Consider the following 15,960-nt stretch of genomic DNA (forward strand, 5'->3'; position numbering starts at 1 on the left):
GCCTTCTCCCCATAGCCTCTGACACCTGTAGTAATCAAGAAGATTGGTCCCATCTACATCATTGGAGACCTTTGAACCATCTTTAATTGAACTTCATCAGACTTCAGTGTTATATCTTGCGCGAAAATGTTGCACCTTTTATCCTTCATATAATAAAATGTCATTCATTCATTCATTCATTCATTACATGTGCACTGTGGGCAGCTTGTTTGCAATCATGTCTGGCCATTCCGCTGACTGGATAGCATGCAAACGAAAGCTTTTCACTGTACCTTAGTACACGTGACAATTTACCAACTAAAATAAACTAAACCAAAGGCCATGCCGACCGCCGATCACCCATTCTCACTCGTTTAAGTAATCCCACTTCCTCATCCATGTCCTCTACTCTCGGGGCCATTTACAGAGGCCAATTAACCTTCAATCCGGCACATGTCTCACGGTGGCGCAGCGGTAGAGTCGCTGCCTTACAGCGAATGCAGCACCGGGGACCCGGGTTCGATCCCGCCTACGGGGGCCGTCTGTACGGAGTTTGTACGTTCTCCCCGTGACCTGCGTGGGTTTTCTCTGAGATCTCCGGTTTCCTCCCACACTCCAAAGACGTACAGGAACGTGGGTTAATTGACTTGGTAAATGTAAAAATTGTCTTTAGTGTGTGTAGGATAGTGCTAATGTGTGGGGATCGCTGGTCGGCGCGGACCCGGTGGGCCGAAGGGCCTGTTTCCGCGCTGTATCTCTAAACTAGTTAATCTTCAGTCCCGCACATCTTTGGAATGTGAGAGGAAATCGGAGGAAACCCCATGCAGCCAGAGGTAGAAAGTGCAAACTCCACACAGACAGCACCCGATGTCAGGAGCAAACCTGGGTCTCCCACACCGTGAGGCAGCAGCTTGGTTTAGTTCTGTCAAGTTTAGTTTAGTTTAGTTTAAACTATCATGCATATGCAGATCAGGGATATATTTCGGATTTTACACTTCTGAACATGGAGAAAACGTACGAGTTATCCAACGGACTGCAGTAACGTGAATTAAGACAAACTGCAAGGTTATGAGCACAGTGAGTAAAGCAGTAGCAGTAAAACTTACTCAGCCGAGAACGTGTGCATTGCAAGCAGCGCACTAAATAAGCCGACACGGTGACACGACTGGGAAATGGTGCTGTAGCAATTTACCAACAGAACTGATTTTACAGGAGGATAGGACAGGTTTGGAGGGATATGGGCCAAACGCAGACAGGTGGGACTCGTGTAGCTGGGACATGTTGGCCGGTATGGGCTAGTTGGGCCGAAGGGCCTGTTTCCACGCTGTACCACTCCATGTCTCTGAGTGGGATTTGCTGTGCTAATGAGGTGTGGGTGGGGAATGGGTTTTTAATATGTCGAGCACGAGAGTCAGGAGATGTTAGGTCGGCACCGTGGCGCGGCGGTAGAATTGCTGCCTCACAACGCTTGCATCGACAAAAGAAGCACAAATTTATTCTCCTCCATTATCAGAATGAGGCCAAACGCAAATTGGAGGATCTGCACCTCATATTCCGCTTGGGCAGCTTACAACCCAGCATTAGGAACATTGATTTCTTTACCTTCAAGTAACCATTGGATCCCCTCTCTCTCCGTCCCTCCCCCACACAGGTCGTTGTACAAGGTTCAAATTCATCCTATTGTGTCTCATTGTCTGTAACTCGTTTTCAATAGACAATAGGTGCAGGAGTATAAGAAAATAACTGCAGATGCTGGTACAAATCGAAGGTATTTATTCACAAAATGCGGGAGTAACTCAGCAGGTCAGGCAGCATCTCAGGAGAGAAGGAATGGGTGACGTTTCGGGTCGAGACCCTTCTTCCTGACGAAACGTCACCCATTCCTTCTCTCCTGAGATGCTGCCTGACCGGCTGAGTTACTCCAGCATTTTGTGAATAAATACCTTAGGTGCAGGAGTAGGCCATTCGGCCCTTCGAGCCAGCACCACCATTCAATGTGATCATGGCTGATCATTCGCAATCAGTACCACGTTCCTGCCTTCTCCCCATACCCCCTGACTTCACTATCCTTAAGAGCTCTATCTAGCTCTCTCTTGAATGCATTCATAGAATTGGCCTCCAGTGCCTTCTGAGGCAGAGAATTCCACAGATTTACAACTCTCTGACTGAAAAAGTTTTTCCTCATCTCCGTTCTAAACGGCCTACCCCTTATTCTTAAACTGTTTTCACCTAGCCCACAGCTAACAATGGCCCCATTTCTTTATCATCGTTACTTTTTCTGCATGTCTTTCATTCGTTTGTTCAATATCATCCTAAGTCACCATCTATATCTCTTGATTCCCTCTCCCTTGACTCTCAGTCTGAAGAAGGGACTCTGTTGTGATATTGCTGGGACTACTTTGTGTATCCAAGAACTACTTTGTATGGCTGTGTATATATAAGTGATGGGTGTGATTAGGCGGTCACTCTGGATGCAGGTGGCCAAGGAATAAACAGCCTGGAGTTGAGCTCCAGCAATGTAACCTTTTACACAAGTGTACTTGTGGTCCTTCCAGAGTTACTAAAGGCACAACAGGTACCGGACCACAAAGTACAACAGACTCCACCCAAAACGTCACCTATTCCCTTTTCTCCAGAGATGCTGCCTGTCCCGCTGAATTACACCAGCTTTTAGTGTGTTATCTTCGGTTTAAACCAGCATCTGCAGATTCCTTCCCACACAAATATATTCTCTCTGCATTTCGAGATGAAATGACTCCTCTGAAGATTGGGACTGAAAATGACTCATCAGAAATTACGTGCAATGTTTAAATCTCGACAGTTTTCCACCATGTTGGGCTGGGTTGGAAGATTGTTTACGACAAACGTAACATGCGTGAAACTTTCAGATGGGGTAGCTTGCCGCCAAATCAATGAGGCAATCTCGACAGCTCTCTCATGCCTCCTGGTGGCCGATCACTGCATGGAATTGGCAAAGACTGGAAACTTTGTTGCCCTTCCAGTCAAATAACCTTGCACCTAAAATGTAAAACTCCTTGAAAGTTGACAAAAGCAGTAAGAATTCTTGCGATCTTAGTTTAACCAAAGGTAGCACCAGGCGACACGATGGCACGGCAGGAGAGCTACTTCCTTACAGCGCCAGAGACCCGGGTTCGATCCTGACTACGGGTGCTGTCTGTGCCAAAGATACTAGAGGAACAAGATAGACCACTCGACCCTAAAAACCATAGTACGTCACGGCGCCATTTTAGTAGGCAGAAACTTGCAGAAACATTTTAAAAGAAAACTAACAAAAATCTGTGATTTGATAGATGAGATATATTCTGCATTTTAATGGTATCATCACACATACTGTTCCCCCAAAACAATAGACAATAGGTGCAGGAATAGGCCAATCGGCCCTTCGAGCCAGCACCACCATTCAATGTGATCATGGCTGATCATTCTCAATCTGTACCCCGTTCCTGCCTTCTCCCCATACCCCCTGACTCCGCTATCCTTAAGAGCTCTACCTAGCTCTCTCTTGAATGCATTCAGAGAATTGGCCTCCACTGCCTTCTGAGGCAGAGAATTCCACAGATTTACAACTCTCTGACTGAAAAGGTTTTTCCTCATCTCCGTTCTAAATGGCCTACCCCTTATTCTTAAACTGCGGCCCCTGGTTCTGGACTCCCCCAACATTGGGAACATGTTTCCTGCCTCTAACGTGTCCAACTCCTTAATAATCTTAAACACTGATTACACTGCGAAAGGCATAAAGGACAGCGGGTTTTGCCTACTAAAATGACGGACGTTATGCTCCTTTGCGTACTACACTTCAGTACAGGCGATTTCAACGGAGTGGTCCATCTTGTTCTTCTAGTATCCCGACTACGGGCGCCGTCTATACTGAGTTTGCACGTTCTCCCCGTGACCTGCATGGGTTTTCTCCGGGATCTCCGGTTTCCTCCCACACTCCAAAGACGTGCAGGTTTGGAGGTTAATTGGCTTGGTACAAATGTAAAAGTTGACCCTAGAGTGTGTAGGACAGTGCTAATGTGCGTGTATCGCTGGCTGGCACGTACACGGTGGGTCGAAGGGCCTGTTTCGCGCTGTATCTCTAAACTAAAGTAAACTACACTTTAAGGAATAGAACAATTCAGCAGTTCATAATTAATTAACATTGCCAATAAGTTTCATAATACAATTACATAATATTGAGCAAACTCTCAGTAATGCCACTGAAGGCAATGGAGGCCAATTTGCTGGATTCATTCAAAAGAGAGTTGGATATAGCTCTTTGGGCTAATGGAATCAAGGGATTTAGGTAGAAAGCAGGAACGGGGTACCGAATCTGGAAAATTAGCCATGATCATATTGAATGGCAGTGCTGGCTCGAAGGGCCGACTCCTGCATTTATTTTCTATGTTTCAAATCTTCTTCAGCTGCTCAAGGTGCTAAGCCAAGTCAAGCCGAGGCATAGGTTGAGTTGCTCTTGTATTCTCTCTCTCTCTTTCTCATCTCTTTCCCAACTTTCTCACATTCTCATCTCTCATCTCTCTCTCTCTCTCTCTCTCTCTCTCTCTCTCTCTCTCTCTCTCTCTCTCATCTTTCTCTCTCTCTCTCTCATCTCTCTCTCTCTCTCTCTCTCTCTCTCTCTCTCTGTCTCTCCCATATTTCTCTCTCTCTCTCTCTCTCTCTCTCATTAAATGGCAAAAGAATCAAAGGCGACCTTGTAAGAGTGAAGATGCTTAGTTTTTGTTAGTTTAGTTTCGTTTAGAGATACAGCACGGAAACAGGCCCTTCGGCCCACCAAGTCCGCACTGACCAGCGATCACAGCCCATTAACACCATCCTACACCCACTAGGGACAATTCACACTTATACCAAGCCAATTAACCTACAAACCTGCACGTCTTTGGAGTGCGGGAGGAAACCGAAGATCTCGGAGAAAACCCACGCAGGTCACGATGCCTGCTTTTAAGATTAATTTCATGACTAAGGAAGGTTCCAAAGTTCACCACAGATTTCAATGGAGCCATCTGGTTACCCACCCAATTTTAAGGCGGCAGATACAAACCTTCATCTGCCGACCATCTTGTTCAGGTATCTGACAAATATCTAAAGTAATTTCTTAAACAAAACAAACCGGGCGGCACAGTGGCAAGGCAGTAGAGTTGCTGCCTCACTGCGCTTACAGCACCAGGGACACTGGTTTGATCCTGACTATGTATGAGCGCTGTCTGTATCGAGTTTGTCCCCGTGACCTGCGTGGGTCTTCTCCGAGATCTTCACTTTCCTCCCACACTCCAAAGACGTGCAGGTTTGTAGGTTAATTGGCTTGGTACAAATGTTAAAATTGTCCTTAGTGTGTGCAGGGTGGTGTTAGTGTGCGGGGATCGCTGGTCGGCATGGACTCGGTGGGCCGAAGGGCCTGCTTCTCTAAACTAAACTAGACTAAAAGGGTTTGAATGCCACCAATCCCAGCCTGGTTCTGTCTAAAGGGTTTCAGCCAGAAACACTAACCCTGTTTCTCTTCCCTCGGATGCAACGTGAACTGCTGAGTATTTCCAACATTTACCGTTATAGTTTTCTATTCCCAGCATCTTCGGTTGTGCTGATTTTCCCTTACCATTTCTGCTCTGCTACACTGAGTCAATGCTGATGGTCCATCGATAACTTACGCAAAGAACGTTGGGTGGCACGGTGGCGCAGCGGTAGAGTTGCTGCCTTACAGCGAATGCAGCGCCGGAGACCCGGGTTCCATCCCGACTACGGGTGCTGTCTGTACGGAGTTTGCACGTTCTCCCCGTGACCTGCGTGGGTTTTCTCCGAGAGCTTCGGTTTCCTCCCACACGCCGCAGACGTGCAGGTTTGTAGGATAATTTGCTTGGTAACTGTAAAAATTGGGGTGTGCAGCAGTAACGTCACCTTGTCCCGTATTTGGGAGTGAGGAAGATGGCAACCCTACTTTCTCGGTGTGCTCGGTTTTGTGGGAACGGTTTTGATGCTGGTACCTGTCGCCAGTTGACGTTTTAGATTTAGATTTTTAGATTTAGAGATACAGCGCCGAAAAAAGGCCCTTCGGCCCACCGGGTCCGCGCCGCCCAGCGATCCCCGCACATTAACACCATCTTACACCCTAGGGACAATTTTTACATTTGCCCAGCCAATTAACCTACATACCTGCACGCCCTTGGAGTGTGGGAGGAAATCGAAGATCTCAGAGAAAACCCACGCAGGTCATGGGGAGAACGTACAAACTCCGTACAGACGGCGCCCGTAGTCGGGATCGAACCTGAGTCTCCAGCGCTGCATTCACTGTACGGCAGCAACTCTACCGCTGCGCCACCGTGACGTTGGTAGTCGCCAATGGGATTCATCGAAGTCAGCAACGGCGACAACCTACGAACAGCGCCCCCATCAGGAGACGTCAAGCTACAATCATTGGCGTCAAACCAACAGTCGCCGAAATTTTTTAAAACATCTCAAAATCCAGCGGCGACCAGAAAAACGCTACGACTCTTTGGAGACGACTCACGACCATACGGGCGACACCACGGCGACAACCTAGTCACCTGTAGTCGTCTAAACAACCGCCTGAGTGGGATAGGCCCTTAACTGGTATTCTGTGACATTTCCTGCATTTTTCATTTTGCTCCTGTCCTCGGTTTCAGTTTAGTTTTGTTTGTCAATACAGCACGTAAACAGGCCCTTCAGCCCACCGAATCCGCGCCGATCAGCGATCCCTGCTCGTTAATTCTACCCCACACACACCGGGCACAATTTACAATTTTACCAAAGCCAATTAACTTACATACCTGCACGTCTTTGGAGTGTGGACGGAAACCGCAGATCCCGGGGAAAACCCACGCAGTTCACGGGGAGAACGTACAAACTCCGTACAGACAGCACCCGTAGTTGGGATCGAACCCGGGTCTGTGACGCTGTAAGGCTGCAACTCTACCGCTGCGCCACCGTGCCGAAAGTTATTTCACAGAGGTAGTCTTCATGGAGTAGTTACGCATATTGCTCTTGAAATTTGGCTTTAGTACAGTGGTGTATATATATGTATAATATTCTGACATTGTGTGTTTAGCCACAGATCTGAAGAAGGGTCTCAACCCAAAACGTCGCCCATTCCTTCTCTCCAGAGGTGCTGCCTGTCCCGCTGAGTTCCTCCAGCATTTTTTGTCTTTTTGCGTCTACCTTCGGTTTAAACCAGCGTCTGCAGTTCCTTCCTACACATTAATTTCTACGCTGTCAGATATATAAGAATGAGCAATGGAAGTAATCAATTGTAAAAAATTGCTTTGTTGTAGTTGGCTTCCTGCTTTGATGGGAATGGAGAGGGAAGCAATTCACCAACTTGCAATGAATGCTGTTGTGTTCCTCCCTCTGTCTTTCTGCTCTCATCGTTCTTCCCCTGCGTCTCGTTGTGTCTCATTGCTAATCCATCACCCGGCCCCTTTTAGGGTCCGATGATTGTCAACCATTTTGCAACAGTCAGCCAAGGAAGTGCGTATTCCCAAGCAATCTCCTCTCTTTCTTTGCTTGTTAACAATATAAAATGTTACCAGTTTTAGTTTAGTTTAGTTTAGAGATACAGCGCGGAAACAGGCCCTTCGGCCCACCGAGTCCGCGCTGACCAGCGATCCTCGCACATTAACACGACCCTACACACACGAGGGACAATATGCAATTTATTTTGCCGAAGCCAATTAACCTACAAATCTGTACGTGGGAATTTTTATCTCTAGCCTTTGTCACTTACCGAACCCATCTACTAATCAAACCCCCTTCACCTGTATCCACCTGTCACTTTAGTACTTTATTTCACTTTGTAGATAGTGCGGAAACAGGCCCTTCGGCCCACCGAGTCCGCGCCGACCAACGATCCCCGCACACTAACAGCATCCCTCTCCCCATCAGAACTGCCCCCTCCATCGACTCCTTTAAGTCCAGCCTCAAAACCTATTTCTACTCCCTAGCGTTTGAGGCTCATTGAGGAGGCGCTGTGAACTGTTTGCGTGCTACTGTATGTTTCATTTTTTTCCTTAGTACCTAATCAGATGTACAGCACTTTGGTCAACGTGGGTTGTTTTTAAATGTGCTATACAAATAAAATTGACTTGACTTGACTTGACTAACACTAACCTACACGCAATAGGGACAATTTTCAATTTTACCGAGCCGATTAACCTACAAACCTTCACGTCTTTGGAGTGCGGGAGGAAACCGGAGCACCCGGGGAAAACCCAGGCAGGTCACGGGGAGAACGTGCAAACTCCGTACAGACAAGCACCCGTAGTCAGGATCGAACTGGCGCTGTGTGGCAGCAACTCTACCGCTGCGCCACCGCGCCGCCCCATTTTGATCCGAATGTAAAGACTTGCTGTATGCCGGATGCTGAAAGTTAAAGGGTGGCACGGTGGCGCAGCGGTAGAGTTGCTGCCTTACAGCGAATGCAGCGCCGGAGACTCAGGTTCGATCCTGACTACGGGCGCCGTCTTTACGGAGTTTGTACGTTCTCCCCGTGACCTGCGTGGGTTTTCTCCGAGATCTTCGGTTTCCTCCCACACTCCAAAGACGTGCAGGTATGTAGGTTAATTGGCTTGGTAAATGTAAAAAATGTCCCTAGTGTGTGTAGGATAGTGTTAGTGTGCGGGGATCGCTGGGCGGCGCGGACTCGGTGGGCCGAAGGGCCTGTTTCCGCGCTGTATCTCAAAATCTAAAATGTTTTGTGATTTAAATTCCAAGCGGCATGCAGCAAGCAAGTTCAGGGTATGCATTCACATCCGAGCCCTATCGGTTACACCACATCCAGCAACTAATCATTTTGTTTTACTCGTCCAAGTCTGATCTGTAAAGTTGCTCTGAAAAATGCTTTTCCTGCAAAACCTCGGCGATTTGGGTTTCCAGTTAATTTGTTTCATCCGAGAGTTTAATCGAGAACTCTCCCCGAGACGAGATCCATCACCAAGATAAATCACTAAAATGATCGTGACAACAATGTCTCTTACAACATCATCTCCAGGGGACAGAAGAGAGGAATTCCAGACTTAGACCACATCAAGCTGCTAAAATAATCATTGATGTTGATCGGGAATTCTTGAAAGAGAGAGAAATATTATTTTTCAAAACTTACAATCAGGGGTCTTTCAGGTACATTAGAAATGCACACTACGAGCCAAACCAAATTTAAAACATTCAGATCCATGCTAACAACCAAAATAGACCAAATTCTGAAGCCTAATTCAATGAAATAGGAATAGAAAACGGTTTTGAACATTCTGAAGGGTTTCAAGAGCCAGGAGCACTTTTGTTGGCCTTTGCTGGCAAGAAAAAATAGACAGGAAGGAGAAGATTAAGTTGAACTGTTTGGGTGTCATAATGTTTTTGCACATCACCTATGGGGTATGACTGGGTAATAACACGCTCTCTCCAACTTTGGAATAAAGATTGAAAAGACCGTTGTGAAGATATTAGTAACTGCGGATGCTAGAATCTTGAGCAATAACGCAAAGTGCTGAATAACTCAGGCAGCATCTGTGGATGGAATGGACAGGCAACATTTCGGGTCCGGACCCTTCTTCAGACTTGATGCAAAAGAAGATAGTATCTTAGAGTTATAGAACCACAGAGTCATGCAGCGTGGAAACAGGCTCTTCGGCTAATCTTGCTCACACCGACCAACATGTCCAAAAGTACACTGGTCCCACCTGACTGCGTTTGGCCCATATCCCTCCAAACCTGTCCAATCCATGTACCTGTCTAATTGTTTCTTAAACGTTGCGATAGTCCCTGCCTCAACCACCTCCTCTGGCAGCTCGTTCCATACACCCACCATCCTTTTGTGTGAAATAAGACTTAATCCAAATGATTGAAGAGAATTTCCATTCTCTTCTTCAAAAGCCCTACTGGAGTCTTAAGGGCCTGTCGCACTTAGCCGAGTTTTTAGGCGGCTACAGGCCGCTTAAATCCCTTGATTCTGCTCACCCTTAGATTTAGCTCTTAGGGCTATCAAGGGATATGGGGGAAAAGCAGGAACGGGGTACTGATTCTGGATGATCAGCCATGATCATATTGAATGGAGGTGCTGGCTCGAAGGGCCGAATAGCCTACTCCTGCACCGATTTGCTATGTTTTCTATATTTAAATGTCTGCAAATGCTTTTGAGATCCAGAAGCAACCAGACACGTTTTAAAACCACGTGCATGTAAAAATTATTTTTAAAAAATCAAAAATGTGCAAATATAATTTTTGTTAATTGAAATTTAATTTTATTGAATCAAATGAAAAGGAAATCATGTAGTAGCAAGGAACTGCATATGCTGGTTTATATAAGAGGACACAAGGTGCTGGAGACTAAAGAAGGGTCTTGACCCAAAACGTCACCCATTCCTTCTCTCCAGAGATGCTGCCTGACCCGCTGAGTTACTCTGGCTTTTTGTGTCTATCTTTGTTGGAGTAACTCAGCAGGTCAGACAACATCCTTGGAGAACATGGAGAGGTGACATTTCAGGTCAGGACCCGTCTTCAGATTCAGGACTTCAGGAAATCATCTTGTTCTCATCCCCTCCCCCACTCCCCTCTCCTCCACCCCTGTCTGCTTCTACCTATACCCCTCACGTCTTCTTTACATTTCTCTCCTCTCCTCTCCTCATCTCACCCCCTCTTGTCTCATTTTCATCCCCAGCCTCTGTCACTCCAAAGATGTACAGGTTAGCAGGCTAATTGGCTTGGTCTAATTGTAAAATTGTTCCTAGTGTATAGGGGGTGCCAATTATCTCACTCTCAAATGCGGGACAAAGGGTGACGTCACCGCCCCGCGCCCCACATGACCTCACCCAGCCAGCAGCCATGTGCTCCCGCTCCACCAATGGCGACCGGGAGGCGGGTTAGTATGCAACCTCCATTAGACCGCGCCTGGGCCCTCGGGCCTATACTGTCCACACCTACACTGACCGGAAGGTGGGCACAGATTTTAACCAGCATCTGCAGTTTTTTTCCAACTACAGTGTCCGCACCTACACTGTCCGGAGGCCTACACTGTCCGGGCCTACAGCGCCCCTCCCGGGCCTAATACGGGACAAGGGCGGTCCAGTACGGGACAAACCAATTTAGCCTAAAATACGGGATGTCCCGGCCAATACGGGACAGTTGGCAACCCTACTAGTGTGTGTAGGATAGGATAGTGTAAATGTGCGGGGAATCGCTGGTCGGCGCGGACTCAGCGGGCCGAAGGGCTTGTTTCCGGCGCTGCAACTCCAAGCTAAACTAAAAGTTGGCCGTCGAGAAGATCTGGAGAATTAATTGGGAAATCTGGTCCATGAAATTCCTCGTCAATCAGCTTGGCCTGGTCCTCCCAGGCAACTGGCTTGGCTGGGAAACGCTCGAAAAACTCATCAAACCCTCTCCGCGTTCACATTAACCTCTGTTACTTCCAAGCATGTCAGAAATATTTACACTGTCTCCATAAATGTCATTGTAAATGACAATGCCTCAAAGAAACAAAAAAAGAAAGGACCATAGACGGTTCTTCATAAAAAAAGACTTATATTCCTTAAACACATTCTGTTGTAATGGCATCATCGTTTGGTTGGTTAAAACGGGCGGCTCTTCAAAAACTATTTAAGCATTAAAGCGTTTACAATGTTCTTATGTTCTTATTCTGCACTGCAGTGGAAACATTACAATCATGAGGGGATTGTAAAACCCCGTTTATGGCAGTCTATCACAGAAGAAAAACTAAAATGAATAAAATAGACTGTTAGCATGTTTCCACGAAACAGAGACAAAATGTTTGAAAACGCTCCAATCCATTCCCATTTTCAAACGATCCCAAACTTTTAAAGAACAGTTCTATCAAATTCTATTAAACAACTTTTTTTTGGAATGTCGCATTCCAAAGTCTTTGGGAAATTAATAAAAGATTAAACCTTGGGATTTTCTCCAGATTTACCACAACCACAGAGCCATCCTGAAATACTATCTACCTAATTTGGTAACCCTCGGACAGTCCTTGATCGGACTTTGCTGGCTCTAACTTGCACTAAAACTTTATTCCCTTATCATGTAGGAAAATAACTGCAGATGCTGGTACAAATCAAAGGCATCACAAAATGCTGGAGTAACTCAGCAGGTCAGGCAGAATCTCTGGAGAGAAGGGATGTTCTACTCTCCAGAGATGCTGCCTGGCCTGCTGGGTTACTCCAGCATTTTGTGATTCCCTTATCAGGTATCTACTACACACTGTAAATGGCTCGATTGTGATAATGTACAGTCTTTCTCCTGACTGGACTGCACGCAACACAATCTTTTCACTGTACCTCGGTACACGTGACAATAAACTGAACTGAAAATGACTGAAGTGAAGATGAGCTTGAAGTTGTGAGTAATGGTTAAATGTTCAGGGTTTCGCAATTCTCTAACGAGTCGTTTTTTAGAGGGGAAAGGTAATAGTGAGGTTAAAAGTTTGATACAGAGATGCAGCGCGGAAACAGGCCCTTCGGCCCACCGAGTCCACGCCGACCAGCGATCACCTCGCAGATTAACGCTATCCTACACATACGCGGGACAATTTACACTTACACCAAGCCAATTAACCTACAAACCTGCACGTCTTTGAGTGTGGGAGGAAACTGAAGATCTCGGAGAAAGCCCACGCGGTCACGGGGGGAATGTACAAACTCCGTACAGACAGCACCCGTAGTCGGGATCGAACCCGGGTCTCCGGCGCTGCATTCGCTGTAAGGCAGCAACTCTACCGCTGTGCCACCGCGCCGCCCTCAAAGATCAAGAACAAGGTTTGAGGGGCATTACCTTGCAGTGATGGAGAAGGCCGCAGGTGCATAGGGTCCTGAAAGCTAAACCATCTGGAACTACACTCTTGGCCCCTCCATGGGTCACTCATGATGGGCAGGTTGAGGAGAACGTTGCAAGAACTCACCAGGGAAAGTGGAGTATTGTGAGGTTTACAAGAATGATCCCAGGAATAGAAACATAGAAACATAGAAACATAGAAAATAGGTGCAGGAGTAGGCCATTCGGCCCTTCGAGCCTGCACCGCCATTCAATATGATCATGGCTGATCATCCAGCTCAGTAGCCTGTACCTGCCTTCTCTCCATACCCCCTGATCCCTTTAGCAAAAAGGGCCACATCTAACTTCCTCTTAAATATAGCCAATGAACTGCCCTCAACTACCTTATGTGGCAGAGAATTCCACAGACTCACCACTCTCTGTGTGAAGAAATGTTTTCTCATCTCGGTCCTAAAAGACTTCCCCCTTATCCTTAAGCTGTGACCCCTGGTTCTGGACTCCCCCAACATCGGGAACAATCTTCCCGCATCTAGCCTCTCCAACCCCTTAAGAATTTTATATGTTTCTATAAGATCCCCCCTCAGTCTTCTAAATTCCAGCGAGTACAAGCCCAGTCTATCCAGTCTTTCCTCATATGCAAGTCCCGCCATCCCAGGGATTAATCTGGTGAACCTTCTCTGTACTCAATGAGTGTGTGTACATACGATGAGCGTTTGACGGCACTGGGCCTGTACTCGCTGGAGTTCAGAAGGATGGGGGGGGGGGGTGGGGGAACCTCATTGAAACATACCGAATAGTGAGAGGCTTGGATAGAGTGGATGTGGAGAGCATGTTTCCACTCGTGGGAGAGTCCAGGACTAGATGCCATCACCTCAGAACAAAAGGATGTCCCTTTAGGAAGGAGACGAGAAGGGATTTCTTTAGTCGGAGGGTGGTGAATCTGTGGAAATCTTTGCCGCAGAAGGCTGTGGAGGCCAAGTCAATGAATATTTTTAAGGCAGAGATAGAATAAATTCTTGGCAGAGATAGATAAATTCTTGATTAGTGCGGGTGTCAGGGGTAATGGGGAGAAGGCAGGAGAATGGGGTTAGGAGGGAGAGATAGATCAGCCATGATTGAATGGCGGAATAGCCTTGATGGGCCGAGTGGCATTTGAGCTATTAACTAAGTTAGTGACCCAATTTAAAGTGGGCTGCTAACTTACCAACCAGAGGGTGGTCACACTTATGTTACCACCCAACACACGATGTTCAGTAATTTAAAAAGAGGATTGTGCAACCAGATCTCCTCAACTTAGTCAAAAAGGCCCACTTCAAAATGTAATCCCTACTCTACTCACTCCGACCTGCGCGAGATAGATAACCACTTATGAGGTGTTTGTGCAGTGATCAACCAGAACCAAAACCAGAATCTATCTAATTGGAGGCCCTCTGACGAACTTTAATCAGACTGTACGGAACTTTATCTTGCACTAAACGTTTCAATGAAAATTGTTGATTTTTCAGTCCACTTGTTATTTCGTGGTGACTGTGGCAGTGAAATTATAAACAACAGATAGTGTAAGAAAATAACTGCAGATGCTGGTACAAATCGAAGGTATTTATTCACAAAATGCTGGAGTAACTCAGCAGGTCAGGCAGCATCTCAGGAGAGAAGGAATGGGTGACGTTGAGGACATCAGTCTGAAGATGGGTCTTGACCCGAAACGTCACCCATTCCTTCTCTCCTGAGATGCTGCCTGACCCGCTGAGTTACTCCAGCATTTTGTGAATCAACAACAGAAGTCGCCTCGTATGCATCATTAGATTCTAAAGGTTTACCAGCAAACTCTCCAGATTTTAATTCGCAAGTTGTTACGATTTCTGGGTTTAGGATACGCACCTTCGTCTCAGTCAAATACCGCTACTATTGTTATTCTGAAATTCATTACGAATTCCAGCATTGACGAATAAGTGAACAAAGGAAGCATGAACAAACAAGTCATAAATTCAGTGGTAGCCGTGCCATCAGCGGCGTGCTCGTGGAAATAGCTGTGAAGTGTTTCGGTTGACTCAAAGCCAAACTGCTGAAGTCGAAATCCAAATCCACTTCATGGACACATGAATTATGTGCAAAGGATTTGACATATAGCTCACTCGTGCACCTTGTTCAACCTGGAGAACTTCTCCAGCAATAGTTTAATGTTGCTGGAACACACCCAGTCAACGTAGACAGGCAGGCTCAAATAACAGGCAGCCATGTATATGAACTCATGTCCTCCCCCAGTGGAAGTCAAATGATTGACTGCCTCGGCTCCTTGGCTACCTCTTAATCTTCACTACTTTTCGTCTCGTTTTCAGCGTGCTTAAATATATTTCAACATTTTCCGTTCCCTTCGGGGGCTCCATTATAACTGGTATCTCCCCATTGTTTCGACAGCTATCCTCCATTGATGGACGCGTTCGTCTTCGAAGTTTAGAGATACAGCGCGGAAACAGGCCCTTCGGCCCACCAAGTCCGCGCCGACCAGCGATCCACGCACACTAACGCCATCCCACGCACCACTAGCGACTATTTACATTTATACCGAACCACTTACCCTCGGTCTTTGGAGTGTGGGAGGAAACCGAAGATCTCGGAGAAAACCCACGCAGGTCACGGGGAGAACGTACAAACTCTGTACAGGCAGCACCCATAGTCAGGATCGAACCCGGGTCTCCGGCGCTGTGAGGCAGCAACTCTACCGCTGCGCCACCGTGACGCCATAGTGCAAATACATCTAATGTCGGCTCACTTTTGCTTTAACAGGAGATTCTCGACACGACTGTTGGTGGCAGGAGGAAGGGAGTGCAGGACACTGAGTGTTTCTATTTCTATTTTAACCACATGACACGGTGGTGCAGCGGTAGAGCTGCTACCTCACAGCGCCGGAGACCCGGGTTCGATCCTGACTACGGGCGCTGTCTGCACGGACAATAGACAATAGACAATAGGTGCAGGAGGAGGCCATTCGGCCCTTCGAGCCTGTACGCACCGCCATTCAATGTGATCATGGCTGATCATTCTCAATCAGTACCCCGTTCCTGCCTTCTCCCCATACCCCCTGACTCCGCTATCCTTAAGAGCTCTATCTAGCTCTCTCTTGAATGCATTCAGAGAATTGGCCTCCACTGCCTTCTGAGGCAGAGAATTCCACTG

At 46.9% G+C, this 15,960-nt stretch overlaps 1 protein-coding gene across 1 annotated transcript in view; it reads right to left on the bottom strand.

Moving 5' to 3' along the window:
- Positions 1–15,960, bottom strand: part of LOC144608288 (astrotactin-2-like) — a 908,904-nt gene that overhangs the window by 162,108 nt on the left and 730,836 nt on the right. The gene's annotated exons all lie outside the window — the stretch shown is intronic.

The sequence above is a fragment of the Rhinoraja longicauda genome, chromosome 31, assembly GCF_053455715.1.
Source record: "Rhinoraja longicauda isolate Sanriku21f chromosome 31, sRhiLon1.1, whole genome shotgun sequence".
Taxonomy (NCBI): domain Eukaryota; kingdom Metazoa; phylum Chordata; class Chondrichthyes; order Rajiformes; family Arhynchobatidae; genus Rhinoraja; species Rhinoraja longicauda.